The sequence below is a fragment of the Mobula birostris genome, chromosome 6, assembly GCF_030028105.1.
Source record: "Mobula birostris isolate sMobBir1 chromosome 6, sMobBir1.hap1, whole genome shotgun sequence".
Classification (NCBI taxonomy): Eukaryota; Metazoa; Chordata; class Chondrichthyes; order Myliobatiformes; family Myliobatidae; genus Mobula; species Mobula birostris.
The window spans coordinates 7,187,667-7,209,587 of record NC_092375.1 but is presented as its reverse complement, the minus strand read 5'-3'; the positions used below and the strand labels follow the sequence as shown (position 1 = coordinate 7,209,587).

Sequence of the window (21,921 nt, the reverse complement as noted above, 5' to 3'; positions counted from 1 at the left end):
ACTGTGATTTTTTTCTCTCTAGTTCAGCTTCTAGTTTTGAATTGGAATCTGTGAGCGTATATTAGTTTATATTTAATGCATTTTATTGTTGCCGGGAATGCTGTTCTCTGCTTGCGATTCAGTGATTAACTTTAGAAAGCAGCCCCTCGCATCCTGAGACAAAAATAATTCAGATTTGCGAGCTTCCGAGCGGCGCATATTATCTGCCCTCTACTTCGGTCGATCGGGGTGGTAATGAAGCGGCTGGTTTATGAATAATAGATCACCTTTAAAAAAACACCTCATTATTGTGAGTCGCTGCTAGAGTCACGGACTGTAAAAATCCCCTCAGTCTCCTCCCGGGTCTCCACGACCCTCCTTCCTGTGCGAGGAAACTTTGCTGATCCCCCGATCCAGTTCGGTCCGGATGCGTGCGATTTTGGTCCCAGCAGCGAATTAGGGCAACCCCAGACAACAGGGTGTGTAAGTGGGGGTGCCCGACTCTCTGTCCACCTTTCTCTGACACACGTTGTTCTCCCTCCGTCCTTCCCGTATTGGGCCTGTTTCTCCTCTCTCTGTTTGTCATCCTTCCCTACCTCTGTCTCTCCCCCTGCCCCTCTCCATCCCATCTCCATCTCTCTCCTCTTTCTCTAGCACACTCTCTCTCTTTCTCCACTGTTTCTCACCCTCCTTCCCTGTCCCCCCCTCTCTCTCCACCACCTCTCTCTCACTGTCTCCTACAACTTCTCTCTCTCTATCCTTTACCATCAATACCTCTGTCCCTGATTCTCGATTTATTTGTGATCCTGCCTTTCCTCTGATTGTTTTATCTTTCTCTACCAGGATCTTCCTCCTTCCCCCCCTCTCTCTCTTCCCCCCCTCTCTCTCTTCCCCCCCTCTCTCTCTTCCCCCCCTCTCTCTCTTCCCCCCCTCTCTCTCTTCCCCCCCCTCTCTCTTCCCCCCCTCTCTCTTCCCCCCCTCTCTCTTCCCCCCCTCTCTCTTCCCCCTCTCTCTCTTCCCCCCTCTCTCTCTTCCCCCCCTCTCTCTCTTCCCCCCTCTCTCTCTTCCCCCCTCTCTCTCTTCCCCCCTCTCTCTCTTCCCCCTCTCTCTCTTCCCCCTCTCTCTCTTCCCCCCCTCTCTCTCTTCCCCCCCTCTCTCTCTTCCCCCCCTCTCTCTCTTCCCCCCTCTCTCTCTTCCCCCCTCTCTCTCTTCCCCCCTCTCTCTCTTCCCCCCTCTCTCTCTTCCCCCCCTCTCTCTCTTCCCCCCCTCTCTCTCTTCCCCCCTCTCTCTCTTCCCCCCTCTCTCTCTTCCCCCCTCTCTCTCTTCCCCCCTCTCTCTCTTCCCCCCTCTCTCTCTTCCCCCTCTCTCTCTTCCCCCCCTCTCTCTCTTCCCCCCCTCTCTCTCTTCCCCCCCTCTCTCTCTTCCCCCCCTCTCTCTCTTCCCCCCCTCTCTCTCTTCCCCCCTCTCTCTCTTCCCCCCCTCTCTCTTCCCCCCCTCTCTCTTCCCCCCTCTCTCTCTTCCCCCCTCTCTCTCTTCCCCCATGCTGCACTCTTCTCACTGCTACCCTCATTGTCCTTGTGTCTCTCTTTAACTCTCTTTCTTTCTTTCAATCTCTGTCACTCTTGCTGTCTTTGTTCCCCTCTTTAGTTCTCTTTCAGCCTCTCTCACTCTGCTGTCTTTGTTTCTTTCTCTCTCTTTCTCCCTCCCTCTCTCATTCTGTTACACTACTTACCCTGTACTCTCTCCCACTCTCACTGCTATACTCTGCCTCTCCCTTCAATGCTCTTTGTCTCCCTCCCTCCCTGTTCCTTTGTCTGTCCCCCTGCATTTGGGAATGTTCCTCCCTCCTTCCTTGCAGAGCGCCTGTCTTTCCCTAGCTCTCCCTCACTAAGTGTTGCTTCCAGACTGATTCCAGTGAGAGAGAGCGATCTCTCTCTCCCTCCCTCTCTCTCCCTCCCTCTCTCTCCCTCCCTCTCTCTCCCTCCCTCTCTCTCCCTCCCTCTCTCTCCCTCCCTCTCTCTCCCTCCCCTCTCTCCCCCTCTCTCCCCCTCTCTCCCCCTCTCTCCCCCTCCCTCCCCCTCCCTCCCCTCCCTCCCCTCCCTCCCCTCCCTCCCCTCTCTCCCCTCTCTCCCCTCCCTCCCCTCCCTCCCCTCCTCCCCTCTCCCCCCTCTCTCCCCCCTCTCTCCCCCCTCTCTCCCCCCTCTCTCCCCCCTCTCCCCCCTCTCCCCCCCTCTCCCCCCCTCTCCCCCCCTCTCCCCCCCTCTCCCCCCCCCTCTCCCCCCCCTCTCCCCCCTCTCTCCCCCCTCTCTCCCCCTCTCTCCCCCCTCTCTCCCCCCTCTCCCCCCTCTCCCCCCTCTCCCCCCTCTCCCCCCTCTCCCCCCTCTCCCCCCTCTCTCCCCCCTCTCTCCCCCTCTCTCCCCCCTCTCTCCCCCCTCTCCCCCCCTCTCTCCCCCTCTCTCCCCCTCTCTCCCCCCTCTCCCCCCTCTCCCCCCTCTCCCCCCCCTCTCCCCCCCCTCTCCCCCCCCTCTCCCCCCCCTCTCCCCCCCCCTCTCCCCCTCTCCCCCTCTCCCCCTCTCCCCCTCTCCCCCTCTCCCCTCTCTCCCCCCTCCCCCCCTCCCCCCCTCCCCCCCCCCCCCTCCCCCCCTCCCCCCCCCCTCCCCCCCCCCCTCCCCCCTCCCCCCCCCTCCCCCTCTCCCCCCTCTCTCCCCCCTCCCCCCTCTCCCCCCTCTCTCCCCCCTCTCTCCCTCCCCCTCCTCTCCCCCCTCTCTCCCCCCCTCTCCCCCCTCTCTCCCCTCTCCCCCCCCTCTCCCCTCTCCCCCCCTTCCCCCCCTTCTCCCCTCTCCCCCCCTTTCTCCCCTCTCCCCCCCTTTCTCCCCCCTCTCTCTTTTTCTCTCTCTCTCTCTCTCTCTCCCCCCCGCCCCATTAGAACAGTACAGCACAGGACGGTCCCTTCAGCCCACAATGTTGTGCCGACCCAAATCATTAGAAATTGAATGCAAATTAAAATAATCCCTTCTGCCTACATAATGTCCATATCCTAAAGGAGAGAAAATCTGAGCAATATGCACAAAATGCTGGAGGAACTCAGCAGGCCAGGCAGCATCTATGGAAAAGTTTTTTTTTCACTAGGTGCTGCCTGGCCTGCTGAGTTCCTCCAGTATTTTGTGTGTGTTGCTTGAATGTCCATATCCTTCCATTTTCCTCACTTTCATGTGCCTATCTAAACATCTCTTAAAAGTCCCGAATGTATCTGGCTCTACCACCACCCCAGGCCCCCAGCATTTTCTGTTTAAAAAATATTTGCCCCCATAGCCCCTGTCACCTTAAATGCCTGCCTTGGTATTAAACATCTCAACCCTTGGAAATGGATACCGCCTGTCTACTCTATGCCTCTCGTGATCTCTTGCCCGCTGCCCTTTTCACTGTCTGCTGCCCAGATCTGTCCCTGTCTCCACTCACTCATTGCCTCTGTGCATTGGTTCTGTGTCTGGTAACAACCACAACTGCACCATATTTTACCCCTGTGCCAGGACCTTGCTCCTCTTCCTCCAGAGTTGGCCGCACCTCTGACCTCTCAACACCCTCGATTTCCATTGCTCCACAGCTGGTGTCCCTGCATTCGGCTGCCTGAGCCACAGGCTCAGGAATTCCAGCAATATGAGACCAACAGACATCGGAGCAGAATGAGCCGCTCGGCCCATCCGGCCTGCCCCACCATTCCATCATTGCTGATTTATTATTGCACTCAGGCCTATTCTCTTGCCTTCTCCCTGTACACTTCTCTAAGACTTTTTATAGCACCCACTACTCTGGCCAAACCTTTGCCCCCTTCTGTCTTTCTTATTCTCCAGTGAAGCACCTTGGTATATTTTGTAAGGATTTTATAAACTCTTTTTGTTCTTTCTCTTTTTTATCTTTTGCTTGTATGTGGCTGTTCTATCTCTATTTCACTGACATCAATCACTCTTTCTATGCTTGTGTCTGTTTGATCATTTTCCCCTCTATTATTATCTCCCAGTTTCTCTGACCACGACCTCTGTGAACCGATGTCAGTGCCTTGGACCTTGTCCTTCACTATTTCTGTTCATCACTGTACACCCCTGCCACTTTCCCATGCATCTTCTCCTCTCCCATAGTGCTTCTTCCCTCTGTCTCCCTTCCTCGTATTTCCCATTCTGGTATCTCTCTTCCTCACTCAGTCTCTCACCCCCCACCTCTTCTCCCTCTCCGTCTTTTCCCCTCCCACTTGGTTTCTCATTCTCTCTCTCTTTTCTCTCAGAAACAGAATCAAGACTAAAATCACAAATATATGTTGTGAAATTTGTTGATTTGCGGCAGCAGTACAGTGCAATGCATAATAAAAATATAATTAAATTAAATTCTGTAAGTAGTGCCAAAAGAGAGACAAAAATAGTGAGCTGGTGGTGTTGGGTTCAGTGCCCGTTCAGAAGTCTGAGGGCAGAGGGAAAGAGCCAGCTTCTGAAATTTTGAGTGTGTCTCTTCTGGCACCTTGATGGTAACATGTTTCTCTCTTAGCCTCTGTCTTTGTCACCCTTGTGTCTGTCTGCTTGCTTGTCTGTATGTTTCCCTCCCCCCCTCCCCCCCTCCCCCTCCCCCCTCCCCCCTCCCCCCTCCCCCCCTCCCCCCTCCCCCCTCCCCCCTCCCCCCTCCCCCCTCCCCCCTCCCCCCTCCCCCCTCCCCCCTCCCCCTTCCCCCCCTCCCCTCTCTTCCCCCCTCCCCTCTCTTCCCCCCTCTCTCTTCCCCCTCTTCCCCCCTCTCTCTTCCCCCTCTCTCTTCCCCCTCTCTCTTCCCCCTCTCTCTTCCCCCCTCTCTCTTCCCCCCTCTCTCTTCCCCCCCTCTCTCTTCCCCCCTCTCTCTTCCCCCCCTCTCTCTTCCCCCCCTCTCTCTTCCCCCCCTCTCTCTTCCCCCCCTCTCTCTTCCCCCCCTCTCTCTTCCCCCCCTCTCTCTTCCCCCCCTCTCTCTTCCCCCCCTCTCTCTTCCCCCCCCTCTCTCTTCCCCCCCCTCTCTCTTCCCCCCCCTCTCTCTTCCCCCCCCTCTCTCTTCCCCCCCCTCTCTCTTCCCCCCCCTCTCTCTTCCCCCCCCCTCTCTCCCCCCCCCCCCACTTTAGATGTCGGTGTCACCAGGGCATGACCTTTGACCTGGTCAAACCCTGGCATTTGATCACAGATCTGATACTCTGCTCCATTGTCCATAATTGCAGGTCAATTGAATAATGGGAATTAAAGGAATCAATATGGAATGTGGCACAGAGATAGTAGATCAGCTATGATCTTATCGAATGATGGAGGCACAAGGAGTCAGGCCGAGTACCCTCTTGCATTGAGACTATGGTCAGTTCTGTGGAGAATTGACCGGGGCTCTCACGTCTCTCCCAATCCAGTCACTGAGGCCGCTCTTATCCTTGATTTTGTGAACTTTTTACCATTCGGATTCTTGCACATGTCCTACCCAGAGTCAGTGCCCGTGGTCAAATTATTTCAAACTTTGTCATTCAAGTGCACATTACAGTGATACCACCTGGTGAAATTGTGAGTGAGTGTGTGTGTGTGAGAGTGTGTGTGTGTGTTAGAGTGAGTGTGCACATATGGAAGTTTGGTTGATCACCAAGCTTGCCAAAGTGGTTGCAGACGTTTCGGCTCCAATCGAGAAGCCATGGTCAGTGTGCAGTTGAGGGTGTGTATATATATATATATATATATGAGTGACTGGTCAGGTATGTGCACACGAGTAGAACTACCTGATCACTCAGGCAGGAGTTCATTGGCACAGCTGGTGGCAGCACTGAGGAGACATTGTCTCATCAGGAAGACAAATGAAATTCAGTCTCCTTAGCCGCAGGAATGTTTCCTGCTGTCACCAGATGAACAGGAGGCTCATGTCAGCAAAGGGCAGCGGTACGCTTGAGAGATGGCAGGACAACCAGAGTAGAAATGTGACACTTGCACATTAGGAGTTACTGTTCAGAGGGTAAAACGCATCCAGAGGACAGTGTATCTAACTGTCCCTGTCCTGGGAGTGTGTGATGGGACAGCGTAGAGGGAGATTCACTCTGTATCTAACTGTCCCTGTCCTGGGAGTGTGTGATGGGACAGTGTAGAGGGAGCTTCACTCTGTATCTAACCGTCCCTGCCCTGGGAGTCTGTGATGGGACAGTGTAGAGGGAGCTTCACTCTGTATCTAACCGTCCCTGCCCTGGGAGTGTGTGATGGGACAGTGTAGAGGGAGCTTCACTCTGTATCTAACTGTCCCTGTCCTGGGAGTGTGTGATGGGACAGTGTAGAGGGAGCTTCACTCTGTATCTAACTGTCCATGTCCTGGGACTGTGTGATGGGACAGTGTAGAGGGAGCTTCACTTTGTATCTAACCGTCCCTGCCCTGAGAGTCTGTGATGGGACAGTGTAGAGGGAGCTTCACTCTGTATCTAACTGCCCCTGTTCTGGGAGCGTGTGATGGGACAATGTAGAGGGAGCTTCACTCTGTATCTAACTGTCCATGTCCTGGGAGTGTGTGATGGGACAGTGTAGAGGGAGCTTCACTCTGTATCTAACTGTCCCTGTCCTGGGAGCGTGTGATGGGACAGTGTAGAGGGAGCTTCACTCTGTATCTAACTGTCCCTGTCCTGGGGGTGTGTGATGGGACAGTGTAGAGGGAGCTTTGCCCTGAATCTAACTGTCCCTGCCCTGGGAGTGTGTGATGGGACAGTGCAGAGGGAGATTCACTCTGTATCTAACTGTCCCTGCCCTGGGAGTGTGTGATGGGACAGTGCAGAGGGAGATTCACTCTGTATCTAACTGTCCCTGCCCTGGGAGTGTGTGATGGGACAATGTAGAGGGAGCTTTGCCCTGAATCTAACCCATGCTGTTCTTATCCTGCGCATATTTAATTCATTATATAATATATAACACTACAAAATGAGTAAGAAAGCTATCGCTAAGAGTTAAGATGGTGAGAATGGATGCAGTCTGTATGTTGGTAAAAGTCTGTCTGTTCCACATGTGGCAGTCCCTGCCTGAAGGACGGATGAAAGCACTTGTGGTTTTCACTAATAACTGAAGTGAAGCGTCAAGTTCAGAAAATAAATGACAGGAAACGTCCAGTCTTGAGAGAACCCCTCAAATTGTTTCAATATTCCTGGAAGTTGCAGCCGAGTTAGAATGTTAAGGGTGTTAAGGGAAGAGAGAGAGCGAGAGAGAACATGCGGAAGAAGAGAGTCAGAATACAGAGACAGTGGAGAAGAGAGAATAAACAGTTAACATATCAGACCTGGAGTGCATACTGTTGAAGAGTTTCGGACCAAGTGTGACTCTTTATTCCTTTTCCAGACGCTGCTTGCTGTGGTGAGTTCCTTCAGTGTTTTGTGTATTTCTCTAGATTTCCAGCATTTGCAGAATCTCTTGCAGTTAATCAATGCAACGCACACAAATTAGGAATGGGAAGTGGAATTGAAGTGGGTGGCCACTGGGAGATCCTGCTTTTTCTTGTATTTAATTTTGGAATAAGATGTATTAATTCTCAAAAGAGTTCCACTACCAATAAATAAACCTGAAAAGAAATGAAAATGTATGAATATAAGGTGTTGCTCCTCCATTCTGAGCGTGGCCTCATCATGGCAGTAGAGGACGCCATGGACCAACATGTTAAAATGGGATTGGAGAGTGGTTGGCCACCAGGAAATCCTACTTGTTGCAGATAGAGCGGAGGTGCCTGGCAAAGTGGTCCCCGAAACTACGTCAGGTCCTACCAATGTAGAGGAGTGGGAGCACCAGATACAGTAGATGATCCTGACAGACTCACAGGTGAAGTGTTGCTTCACTTGGAAGGACTGTTTTGGTGCCCAGAGAGGAGGTGAATGGGCAGGTGTAGCACTTATCCTGCTTGCAGGAATAGGTGCCAGGAGGGAGATAGCGGACAAGGGAATCACAAAGAGTGCAATCGTTGCAAAAAGCCGAGAGTGGAGTGGGGGGAAGGTAAAATTGCGTTTAGTGGTAGGATCCCATTGAAGATGGGAAGTCGTGCTGGATGTGGAGATTCACGGGGTGGTAGCTAAGGACAAGAGGAACTCTGTCCCTGTTACAGTGGTGGGTAGATGGGGTGAGGGCAGAGGTGTGGAAAATAGAGGAGATGCCAGTGAGGGCAGCATCAATGGTAGAGGAAAGGAAACCCTGTACTTTGCAGATTTCATGAAAATTTCATGACATATGTCCTTGATTTTTAAAAAAACTGATTCCGATGTAGCTGTATTTGGTTCATATCCAAACTTTCCCTATCCATTTACCAGTCCAAGTTTCTTTTAAATGTTGTTTATGCCTTTCACATCCACAGTAAGATATGGTACAGGATTGTGCTATTCAACCCCTCTGATCTGCTCTGCCATTCCATCGTGGGTGATTTATTAAACCCCTCTCAATCCCATTCTCCTGCCTTCTCCTCTTTGACACCATTACTCGTCGTTCTTCACTCTAAATATACTCAATGACTTGGCCTCCACAGCCATCAGTGGCAATGAATTCTACAGATTCACCACTTCTGGCTAAAGAATTTCCTCCTCATCTCTGTTCTAAATGGACGTCCCTCTATTCTGAGTTTGTACCGTCTGGTCCTAGACTCCTCCATCACAGGAAACATCCTCTCCACATCCACTCTATCTCAGTCTTTCAGTATTCAATCCGTTTCAATCAGATTTCCCCTCATTCTTCTAAACTCCAGTCAGTTCAGGCCCAGAGTTATCACATGCTCCTCATACATCGGTGTTATCGGGGTTGCATTGTTGTGTTACCAGAAAAGTGCCCTCCATTGTTATTTCTCCTCCTCCTCTCACAGATGATAGGCCACTTGAATCACAGCACTGACCTTGGCAGAGCCACACTGGCAGAGCCACACTTCAGCTCTCCAGATTCCATTAATTGTCCTGAATCAGTCACAGAACACATTATCTGTTATTATTTTTTATCTTGATGTAATTGACCACCCTGACAACTTGTCCATAAAACACACACACACACTCCCCCCCTCCCCCCCTCCCCCCCTCCCCCTCTCCCCCTCTCCCCCTCTCTCTCCCCCTCTCTCTCCCCCTCTCTCTCCCCCTCTCTCTCCCCCTCTCTCTCCCCCTCTCTCCCCCCCTCTCTCCCCCCTCTCTCCCCCCTCTCTCCCCCCTCTCTCCCCCCCCTCTCCCCCCCCTCTCCCCCCCTCTCTCCCCCCCTCTCTCCCCCCCTCTCTCCCCCCCTCTCTCCCCCCTCTCTCTCCCCCCTCTCTCCCCCCCCTCTCTCCCCCCCCTCTCTCCCCCCCTCTCTCCCCCCCTCTCTCCCCCCCTCTCTCCCCCCCCTCTCTCCCCCCCCTCTCTCCCCCCCCTCTCTCCCCCCCCTCTCTCCCCCCCCTCTCTCCCCCCCTCTCTCCCCCCCTCTCTCCCCCCCCTCTCTCCCCCCCCTCTCTCCCCCCCCTCTCTCCCCCCCTCTCTCCCCCCCCTCTCTCCCCCCCCTCTCTCCCCCCCTCTCTCCCCCCCTCTCTCCCCCCCTCTCTCCCCCCCTCTCTTCCCCCCCTCTCTTCCCCCCCTCTCTCTCCCCCCTCCCCCATCTCTCTCTTTTCTCTATTTCAAGCCATTCTCCAGGATGCCCTGGGCCAATATTTATTTCACACTCAGCATATTTAAAACAATCTATCTGATCAGAATCACACTATAGCTTGATCAAATATCACACCTCTTTCATTCATCTGTATTTAATAATCTTCATTCCGGCGATAAATTGGGGAAAGGTAGGTGAGCATCAAGATAGGGAGGGATTAGCAGTGATTAAGCTCTGTTTGGCTTTGCCTTGCTGTGTTAAACCCTTTATCTTTGCTCGAGATTAAAGACAGGGCCAGAGTCGAGAGCAAAACGACATTTATCTCCAAACTGTCTTCCCTTTTCAAAGCCCTTGAACAAGTCGTCACCTCCCAGAGTCATGGAGTAACACAGCGCAGAAGCAGACCGTTAGGTGCAACTGGACCAAGGTGCCTCCCTGAGCTAAACTAAAGGGTTTCTGCAGATGCTGGAAACCAGAGCAACACAGACAAAATGCTGGAGGAGCTCAGCGGGTCAGGCACTCCACAGATATTTCTATTCCTATTTATTTGTTTAGGGGTACATCACAGTAACAGGCCCTAACGGCCAATAGGCCCACGCTGCCCAGTTACACCCATGTGACCAAATAAAGCACTAACCGGTACGACATTGGGATGTGGGAGGAAACTGGAGCACCCGGAGGAAACCTACATGGCCACGGGGAGAACGTATGCTACCGATTTCTTCAAGAAAGTGGTGGGAAATGAACCTCGAGTGAACACTGAACCCTGTTGATTTCCTTCAGCATTTTGAGTGTGTTGATTTGGATTCCCTCTGTCCTGTGCCAGTCTTACAAGTTGACCCCAGGTGTAGCCCATCTTTCATTCATCTTCTAGATGATGATCCTTCCTCTCTCAGGAACGAGATCCTTAGCATTTCTGTAGCTCTGGGTTTTTACGGGATGCGGTTGCTAGCCCCATGTCCGACCTTCATCCTTTCACAGAAGGGCTTGGGACCATCCATGGTGGAATACACCTTGTGTGTACCCCTTATGATTTTCTAATCCTCTAAAAGGTCACTCCTCTGCCTTCTTTATTGTGCCATTATTCATTTGAGAATCTCAGAGTCAGGTTTAACACCACTGGCAAATGTCATGAAACACACATAAGAGTTGCTGGTGAATGCAGCAGGCCAGGCAGCATCTCTAGGAAGAGGTGCAGTCAATGTTTCGGGCCGAGACCCTTCGTCAGGACTAACTGAACTAATTGAAAGAAATTGAAATTTCAGCATCTGCAGATTTCCTTGTGTTTGCGTTTTCAAATGTCATGAAATTTGTTTTGCGGCAACAAATATATATATTATATATCCCTCTTCCTCTCCCTTTTTGCCCCACACCCTCTATGCCCCACTCCACTGAAGAACCAGTGGATTGTCACAAGTTGTGGGAGATAGCAAATGAAGATTGAAGGTAGAGACCAGAATAAAGGAAGCTGAGACTTGCATGGAATGATTGTGAAGTCCTGTGCGAGTACTCGTTCAAAATTATTCCCCGACTAACCAGTTCTTAAAAGGCACAGGAATTTATTTGATCCCTGTGTTGTGGTGGGAGCATCGAAATGAGCGCTGGGCGTGTACCACTGCAGGGCCCTTGTGGCTTCCACTGAAGCCTGTGGGAACTGTGGAGAGAATATCCACACTGCATTCCATTTTGACTGTACGAAACTCATTAGCAGCAAGGTGTATGACAACTGAAAACGCTGCTAGAACTGGTTACGAGCACAATTGAGCATTGTGTTCAGTTATGCTCACCTCATTACAGGAAGTATGTGGAAGTTTTAGAGAGGGTGCAGAGGAGATTTACCAGAATGCTGTCTGGTTTAGAGAGCAGGTTTTATAAGGGTAGGTTGAGCGAGTGAAGGTTTTTCTCTTTGGAATGAAGGAGGATGAGTGGTGGCTTGATAAATTATATAAGGTATAAGGTCCAGGTCGGGAGGGCAGCCAGAGGCATTTTCAGTGGCTAATGTCTGAGGCATAATTTTAAGGTAATTGGAGGTACAGTAAGTATAAGGAGTGGCACACAGACAGTGGAACGCCCTGCCGGGGTGGCGATGAAAGAAGGTACATTGGAGACTTTAAGGGATTCCTAGATAGGCACATGGATGATAGAAAAAACGGAGGACTATGTCAGAGGGAATGGTTAAATCTGGGGTTCCCAACCTGGGGTACGTGGACCCCTTACTTAATGGTATTGATCCATGGCATAAAAATTGCTGGGAACCCCTGGGTTAGATTGATTTTAGGATAGGTTAAACATCATACTGTGCTGTAGTATTGTATGTATTATGTTTTAACACTGATTTTCTTGGGGGTGGATTGGCGGCATAGCGGTTAGCCTCATGGTGTTGCAGCACCAGAGACCCGGGTTCAATTCTGCTGCTGTCTATAAGGAGTTTGCACGTTCTCCCCATTACTGTGTGGGTTTGCTCTGGGTGCTCCAGTTTCCTCCCTCGTTGCAAAGCCGTACGGATGATGGGCAGCGTGTGCTTGTTGGGCCCAAAGGCCCGTTACTGTGCTGCGTCTGTAAATAGTGGCTCCGGCAGCATCTTTAATTTTAATTTAGAAATGTAGCACAGTAACAGGACCTTCCAGCCCAAGAAACCTGCACCACCCATTTACACCGATATGATCAATTAACCTACTAACCCGTACACCATTGGACTTTGGGAGGAAACCAGAGCACCTGGAGGAAACCCATACAGTCACGGGGAGAATGTACAAACCCCTTACAGACAATGGCAGGAATTGATCCCGGGCTGCTAGTGCTGTAAAGCGAAATGCTAACCACAAGAGTACTGTGCCAAACCTGCGGAGGGAAATGGAGAGTCCACAGTACAGATGAAGGGTCTCGACCTGAATCGTCAACTTCCCACTTCCCTCCACAGATGCTCACTGACCAGCTGAGTTTCTCCAGCTTTTGGAGCAACTGTAGAAAGCTCAGGACCTAAGCACAGAAACTTCAGGTAGAAAGAGTGCTGTAGAAAAATTTACACAGGATACGAGTGGCAACTTTCATGCAGAGAGTGGTGTGCATATGGAGGAAGTGGTTGAGAGAGGTACAATAATATTATTTAACGAGCACTTGATGGGTATCTGCAGGAGTGGGGCAAATAGGGATATAGTCGATTGCAGGAATTTGGGACTAGCTGTGTGAGTACCATGGCAGCATGAACTCATTGGGCCAAAAGGCCTGTACCTGTGCTTTTTTGTTCAATGACTCTAATGCGGAGAGCATTCTAACTGGTTGCATCATCATCTGGTTCGGAGGGGTCATTGTACAGAATTGGAAAGAGCCGCAGAAAGTTGTAAACAGCGATCTCCATCACGAGCATTAGTCTGCCCAGCATCCAGGACACCTTCAAAAGGCAATGCATCCATCATTAAGGACTCCCATCACGCAGAACATGCCCTCCTCTTATTACTACCATCAAGAAGGAAGTATAGGAGCCTGACGACACACTCAACATTTTAGTAATAAATTCTTCCCCTCCACCATTTAATGTCTAAATGGGCATTGAACACATGAACACTATCTAACTTATTTTTTGCTCTCTTTTTCCACTACTTATTTAATATTTATTTATTTGCTGTTATTTATAGATTTAAAAATATTTATATATTGCATTGTACTACTGCCACAAAACAATAAATTTCATGGAACATGCCGGTGCTACGAAACCTGACTCTGATTCATCTGGAGGTCCCAGTAAGTGTCTTCTGCATTCTCTTTATTGCTGTCGCTGTCCATCCTCAGTAGTCATGGTGCTGGAAGATGGCCATAGGCCAGAAATGGAGAAACTGGAATTGGACTTGCTTTATTATTGTCACATGTACTGAGATACAGCGAGATGCTTGTCCTCCAGGCCATGCTCTCTTCTCGCTGCTGCCATCAGGAAGCAGCTACAGGAGTCTCAGGAATCACAGCACGGTGTTCAGGAACAGTTATTACCCCTCAACCATCAGGGTCTTGAACCAAAGGGGACAACTTCACTCAGCTTCACTCATCCCAACACTGAACCCACAACTTTTAGACTCACTTTCAAGGAGTCTTCAACTCATGTCCTCAATGTTTATTATTTATTTATTATTATGAATTTGTTTTATTTTCTTTTTGTATTGGTATGGTTTATTTTCTTTTACAGATTGTTGGTTTGTCTTTGTTGTGTGCAGTTTTTCATTGATTCTATTGTGCTTCTTTGTATTTACTGTAACTGCCCACAAGAAAATGAATCTCAGGGTTGTGTGTAATGAAATATGTGTACCTTAATAATATCTTTACTTTGAATTTTGTTCATACAGATCATATCATTACAGAGCAGAACAAGAATAACAGAAGGCAGAATAAAGTGTAACCAGGCAGATATTTAAGTGCAAGGTCATAGCAAGATAGAATGTGAGGTCAAGAACAGAGAACTATTTAAAAAGTCAGAAACTCAAAAGATTCTGCAGATGCTGGAAATCCAGAGCAAAACTCAAAGTGTTGGAGGAACTCAACAGGTGAGGTACATCTGTGGCGGGAATGAGAATCAGGCTTAGTTATTATCACCAGCACATGTCGTGAGATTTGTCAACTTACAGGCAGCAGTACTATGCAATGCGTGATAACATAGAAAAAATGTAAGTCAATTACATCTATATATATGTAACTTAAATAGTTAAATTAAAAATAGCGCAAAAAGAGAAATAATTTTAAAAAGTGAGTTAGTGTTCATGGGTCCATTTAGGAATTGGTTGGTAGAGAGGAAGAATAAACAGTCAACGTCTTGGGCCAAGATCTTTCATCAGGACTCAATTAATATATCTTGTGTATTTGATGGTCCCGTAAGAGCAAGGTAGAAACTGCCCTTGAGCCTAGTGGTACATGCTTTCAGGCTTTTTTTTGTCTCCTGCCGGATGGAAAAGGAGTGAAGAATGTCCGGGGAGGGAGGGGTCCTTGATTATGCTGGCTGCTTTACTGAGGTAGTGAGAAGTGTAGACAGAGTCCATGAGGGGAGGCTGGCTTCCCTTGTGCTGAGCCATGTCTGCAACGCGCTGCAGTTTCCTGTGGCCTTGGACAGACCAGTTCCCAATCAAGCCATCACACAGTCCCCTCTACTTTCTTTGAAGTTTATGTAGATTGGCTATTAAAGCCTGAAAAAGTGTTGCCAGTCCATCACAGGCAAAGCCCTCCCCACCATTGAGCCTATCCACAAAGAGTGCTGCCACAAGAAAGGTCCCCCACCATCCAGGCCATGTTGTCTTCTCGCTGGTACCATCAGGAAGGAGGTACTGGAGCCTCTGGACCCACACCACCAGAATTAGGAACAGTTATTACCCCTCAGCCATCAGGCTCTTGAACTAGCATGGGTATCTTCACTCACCTCAACTCTGAACTGATTCCATAACTGACAGACTCACTTTCAATGATCATAGAACTCATGTTCTCAACTTTATTTATTCATTTATTTATTTGTTTATAAAGTTTGTCTTTTGCATATTGATGGTTTGTCAGTCTTTGCAGTTTTTCATTGATTCTGTTGTATTTTTCCATTCTGCTGTGAATGCCCACAAGAAACAAATCTCATGGTAGCATATTACATGTGCGTTCTTTGGTAATAAATGTACTTTGAAAGTATGCATCCAGATAGGAACACTGAGATCTTGGTGTTTTGTGGGGCAGAGGTGTTCGCCGAGGCAGGAAAGGATTGAAGCACACTGTGAAATGGGTGAAGCTGTCTTTTGTGTTCGTGTGGATGCTCTGTTGAAGTCCGATGCTGGGTTTGACAGCACAAGAGTTTAAGCTGCATGAGAGGCCTTCTTGAGTAAGAAGTATTGCTGTGGAAATGACTCCTGCACAACCCAGGCCTTGTGTAGTCATTGTGAAGTCAGATCATTGTTTAGTCCAATGCTTAAAGGGTTCTTTGTTACCTTATTAGGAGAAAGGTTGAAGACGCTTATAGGCAAAGCACTGGCAACTGGCCTTTAATTAGTGTTGGTATATATTTTACTTTCCACCAACACATACAGGCCTAGAGTCAGCATGTGAAATGCAGCGACTTTGATTCTGTCGAGGCAGGCACTGACTGCCTTTGTATTTCCCTGAGAGCATTGTGTGTGAAAAATGACCAATCATTTCCTCGACCTAAACTCCGCTGTCTTCACATTCAAACCCCTTTCAATTGTCTGAAGGGGATTAAAACCATTAATTAGTCTGGTGAGAGAGCATGGGGGGGAGCGAGTAGTGAGGTGGGTAGCAGGAGGCCTTGTATTCAGGCATGGAGCTGTGTATGTGAATATAAGAGAGAGGCAGCGAGAGACCGAGACAGAGAGGGGGCATAGAGAGGAGGCAGTGAGAGAGAGAGAGGCAGAGAAAATTATGAAGTGAAAAGCCGGGTGACAGTAAGAGATGTGTGTATGAAAGACAGTCAAGAAATGAGAGAGAAAAACAGAGAAAGAAACGATAAGAGGTAGAAAGAGCAAAGGCAGAGAGTCAGATGAAAGAGAGATAAATGGAGGGGGCAGAGAGAGGGGCAGTGAAAGACAGAAAGGGATGGAGGGCTATGAGACAGATACAAAGGGGTGAGAGGCAGAGAGAGGTAGAATGATAGAGAGAAAAAGAGGCAGAGAGAGAAAGCTGGGCAGGGAGAGAAAGAATGAGAAAGGCAGGGAAACAAAAAAAAAGAGGCAGATGAGGGAGAAGCCAGATTGGAGGGAAAGTGGGTAGAATATATAAAGAGTGTAATCGAGGATGAGAAACCACAAAAAATGGCAGGAGTGTGTGTGTGTGGAGAGAGGGAGAGAGAAGGGGGAGAGGGACAAAGAAAGATACAAAGAGGGAGAGAGAATGGGGAGAGACACAGAGGAAGAGTGTGAGAGAGAAGAGTGGGGGGATTAAGTGTTCTGGAAAGGATGGAGAGAGGAAAGAGGGTGACAGAATATAACAGGAGAGAGAGAGAATAATAGGGTTATGTAGAAAATCAGGTTGCTAGGCTGAATGTGGAGGGAATCGGAGAGAATGGAATCGCCCTGTGAGCTAACATAATGTGTTGGGCTGAATAGGCTCTTTCTTTGTTATAAAAAAATAGGGTAAGTATGAAAGGAACAAGGTAACAGAGGATAATAAACACGAGATTCTGGAAATCCAGAGCAACACACACAAGATGCAGCATCTATGGAAATGAACAAACTGTCCTTCATTTCTGCAGATGCTGCCTGTCTGCTGAGTTTTGTGTGTTGCAAGGTATTGTTTATGGATTGGTAATTGATTTATTATTGTCTCATGTAGAGTCATAGAACACTGAGGCCCTTTGGCCCATCCAGCCCATGCTGAGCTGTAATTCTGCCCACGACTGGGGCATAGCCCTACATACCCCTCTCATTCCTGTACTTATCCAAAGGTCTCATTTGTTTTTTGTGAGTAATACTCCTGCTCAGTAAAATTCTGGCGATGTCATGGGCTATTTCACTTAAGGAGTTGTGACTCTTCTGGGAATTCCCAGGGACTGCTAGAGCCTAGGCTGCTTTCTTTTTTGCAAACTCTCTTTAAGCTACGGAATTGGATTGAGAGGCCCAATAAATGGCCATGTTCTCTTCTCACTACTACCATCGGGAAGGTGGTACAAGAGCCTTGGGTCCCAAAACACAAGGCTGCTGAACCAGCATAGGTAATTTCACTCACCACAATTCTGAATTGATTCTATCTCTACCTATTTAAGAATCCAGGGTGAGTTAAAACCTTCTGATTTGAGAGTTTAGGGTTTATTTATTTAGTGATACAGCGCGGAACAGGCCCTTCCAGCCCAATGAGCCGCGCCGGCCAGTGACACGGCGAATTTAGTGCTAGCCTAAACACAGGAGAATTTACAACGGCACATCTTTGGGCTGTGGGAGGAAAGCCATGTGCACTGGGGAAGGAACGTACAAACTTGCTTGCAGAGGACACCGGAATTAAACTCTGACCTCCAGCCATCATAGCATCACGCTAGCCACTACACTACCATGGCAACCATATTTAGCCATGGATATTGAGGATTGACAACTAATTTAAAAAAGATTAGCACAGTGGCGTTGCGGTTAGTGCAATGCTTTACTGTACCAGCAATCACCAATCGGGGTTCAATTCCCTGTCTGTAAAGAGTTTGTTCTCCCCGTGACTGTGAAGGTTTTCTCCGGATCCTCCCACATTCCAAAGATGTATGGGTTAGGATTAGTAACTTGTGGGTGTGCGATGTCGGTGCTGGGCACAAGGCGACCCACCCTTGAGATTTGTTGGCCGTTGACAGAAATGTCACTGTATGTCATAGTCATAGTCATACTTTATTGATCCTGGGGGAAATTGGTTTTCGTTACAGTTGCTTCATAAATAATAAATAGTAATAGAACCATAAATAGTTAAATAGTAATATGTAAATTATGCCAGTAAATTATGAAATAAGTCCAGGACCAGCCTATTGGTTCAGGGTGTCTGACCCTCCAAGGGAGGAGTTGTAAAGTTTGATGGCCACAGGCAGGAATGACTTCCTATGACGCTCAGTGCTGCATCTCGGTGGAATGAGTCTCTGGCTGAATGTACTCCTGTGTCCAACCAGTACATTATGTAGTGGATGGGAGACATTGACCAAGATGGCATGCAACTTGGACAGCATTCTCTTTTCAGACACCACCGTGAGAGAGTCCAGTTCCATCCCCACAACATCACTGGCCTTACGAATGAGTTTGTTGATTCTGTTGGTGTCTGCTACCCTCAGCCTGCTGCCCCAGCACACAACAGCAAACATGATAGCACTGGCTACCACAGGCTCATAGAACATCCTCAGCATCGACCGGCAGATGTTAAAGGACCTCAGTCTCCTCAGGAAATAGAGACGGCTCTGACCCTTCTTGTAGACAGCCCCTATGTTATAATGCTTTGATGCACCTGTGACAAATAAAGCTAACCTGTTTCAAAACAAAAGGAGATAGGTGTGTCTAGCAGGACAAATCTGTGGGGCTCTTGAGTGCCTTCCTGGGATTGGTCTGTGGACCTAACGATGACCTAACGATAACCTTACAGCAGGCCAGCAGGGATTTATCCTCTGAGTTCTCGGAGTGTTGGCAGGTAGCGTGTGCATTTGCTGCTGTGGTGTGATACTACATCAGATGAAACGATGCCTCTGGGAGACTGGAGATTCTCCGCTCAACAAGAGAGGTCTCAGAGCTAAATCCTCAGGTAGAATGCCTTTATGTACATCTCTCAGCAATGCCTTTCACGCTCCATCAGCTCTCTCTTGCTCACTTCTTTCTCCTTAACTGACAGGCTCCCTGGGATATGCTTTGCGTTGGGTTGCAATGATCCGTCTCCTAAAAGCGGGGCCGAGGATTTAAGCACATCCCTCATTAAATGGGCCTGTGTAGGGAGTGACGGATGTCAGCTGCACCTTACTCAGGCCTGGAGAAAATTCTCTCAAGCTTAGTCACTCTCTTGTCAATGACAGAAAGGTTTGGCAGGATGGGGGTAGTGTGTACTGGGTTGGGGTGAGGTTACTGGTCAGGAGCAGAGGCCCATGTGAGAGATTAACGAGTGATGGGAAGTACTGGAGCGTGCAGATACTAAAACAGAAAATCCCCGGCCAGTCCATAAGACTAAGACACAGGGGCAGAATTAGTCCATTCAGCCCAGCAAGTCTGCTCTGCCATTCGATCATGAATGATTAACTTTCCCTCTCAGCCCCATTCTCCTGCCTTTTTCCTTTGACACCCTTACTAATCAAGAACCTATCAGCCTCCACTTTAATTATACCAAAATGCTTGACATCCATAGCCATCCGTGGCACTGAATTCCACAGATTCACCACCCTGTGGCTAAAGAAATTCCTCCTCATCTCCATTCTAAGGCTGAGGCCTATGGTCCTAAACCCGTCCACTATAAGAAGGACCTTCTGCACATCCACTCTATATTTAATAGGTTTCAATGAGAACCCCCCACCTCATTCTTCTGAACTCCACCAAGTACAGTCCCAGAGCCATCAAACAATCATATGTTCACCCTTTTATTCCCAAGATAATTCTCATGATCCTCCTCTGGATCCTCTCCAATGTCAGCACACCCTTTCTTAGATAAAGTGCCCAAAATTGCTTACAGTACTTCCAAGTGCTCTCTAGCCAGTGCCTTATAAATACATCCTTGTTTTTTATATTCTATTCCTCTTGAAATGAATGCTAATATCGCATTTCCTTTACTTACCACTGACTCAACCTGCAAGTTAACCTTTAGGGAATCCTGCACAACGATTACCAAGTCCCTTTACACTTCAGATGTCTGAATTTGCTCCCTGTTTAGAATGTAGTCTACGCCTTTATTTTTTCTACAAAAGATGTGCTGTGCAGAGGTGTAGACTCAATCCTAGAAATTTCATTAAGTCATGTGGCTCACCATGTCCATGCCAACGTAGGACATGGAACATTACAACACATTACAGGCTCTTTGGCCGATGATTTGTGTCAAGCTTTTAACCCACTCTGTGTTCAATCCTGATGAAGGGTCTCACTCAGCCTGAAACATTGACTGTAAACTCTTTTCCATAGATGCTGCCTGGCCTGCTGAATTCCTCCGGCATTTTGTGTGTGTTGCTTGGATTTCCAGCATCTGTTTGTGATTGGTCGAAGTTCAACCTCACCCTTCCCTCCTACTTAGCCCATCATTTTTGGGGTGGGACAGTAACATATTGGTTAGCACAGAACTTTACTGTGCCAGCGACCTGGGTTTATTTCCTGCCCCTGCCTTGTACGTTCTTCCCATGACGGTGTAAGTTTCCTCCGGGTGCTCTGGTTTCCTGTCAAAGTCCAAATACGTACTGATGGGTAGGTTAATTAGTCATTGTGTGTCTATATATATATATATACATACACACACATACACACACAAACAACTTTTACGTGTGTGTGTGTATATATATATATAATATAGCCCAAGTCGTCTAGGGAGGCTATTTGGGTGGAATTGGAATTGAGGAATGGGAAAGGTGTAGTAACACTTATAAGGGTATATTATAGACCACCAAATGGGGAGCGAGAATTGGAGGAGCAAATTTGTAAGGATATAGCAGATATTTGTAGTAAGCACAAGGTTGTGATTGTGGGAAATTTTAATTTTCCACACACAGACTGGGAAGCCCATACTGTAAAAGGGCTGGATGGTTCGGTGTTTGTAAAATGTGTGCAGGATAGTTTTTTGCAGCAATACATAGAGGTACCAACTAGAGAAGGAGCAGTGTTGGATCTCCTGTTAGGGAATGAGATAGGTCAGGTGACAGAGGTATGTGTTGGGGAGCATTTCAGGTCCAGTGATCACAATGCCATTAGTTTCAATATAATTATGGAGAAGGATAGGTCTGGACCCAGGGTTGAGATTTTTGATTGGAGAAAGGCTAACTTTGAGGAGATGCGAAAGGATTTAGAAGGAGTGGATTGGGACAATTTGTTTTATGGAAAGGGTGTAATAGAGAAATGGAGGTCATTTAAGGTGAAATTTTGAGAGTACAGAATCTTTATGTTGCTGTTAGGTGGAAAGGAAAGGTTAAAAGTTTGAGAGAGCCATAGTTTTCAAGGGATATTGGAAACTTGGTTCGGAAAAAGAGAGATATCTACAATAAATATAGGTAGCGTGGAGTAAATGCGGTGCTTGAGGAATATAAAGAATGTAAAAAGAATCTTAAGAAAGAAATCAGAAAAGCTAAAAGAAGATAAGAGGTTGCTTTGGCAAGTAAGGTGAAAATAAATCCAAAGGGTTTCTACAGTTATATTAATAGCAAAGGATAGCGAGGGATAAAATTGGTCCGTTAGGGAATCAGAGTGGACAGCTATGTGTGGAGCCAAACGATGGGGCAGATTTTGAACAATTTCTTTGGTATTCACTAAGGAGAAGGATATTGAATTGTGTAAGGTAAGGGAAACAGGTAGGGAAGTTATGGAAACTATGATGATTAACGAAGAGGAAGTACTGGCGCTTTTAAGGAATATAAAAGTGGATAAGTCTCCGGGTCCTGACAGGATATTCCCTAGGACCTTGAAGGAAGTTAGTATAGAAATAGCAGGGGATCTGACAGAATTATTCAAATGTCATTAGAAACGGGGATAGTACCAGAGTATTGGCATATTGCTCACGTTGTTCCATTGTTTAAAAAGGGTTCTAGGAGTAAACCTAGCAATTACTGGCCTGTGAGTTTGACGTCAGTGGTGGGTAAATTGATGGAAAGTATTCTCAGAGATGGTATATATAATTATCTGGATAGACAGGGTCTGATTAGGAACAGTCAACATGGATTTGTGCGTGGAAGGTCATATTTGACAAATCTTATTGAATTTTTTGA

General features: G+C 48.1%; 1 protein-coding gene across 1 annotated transcript in view; it reads left to right on the top strand.

Moving 5' to 3' along the window:
* robo1 (roundabout, axon guidance receptor, homolog 1 (Drosophila)) overlaps window positions 1-21,921 on the top strand; it is a 368,472-nt gene that overhangs the window by 926 nt on the left and 345,625 nt on the right. The window lies entirely within an intron of this gene.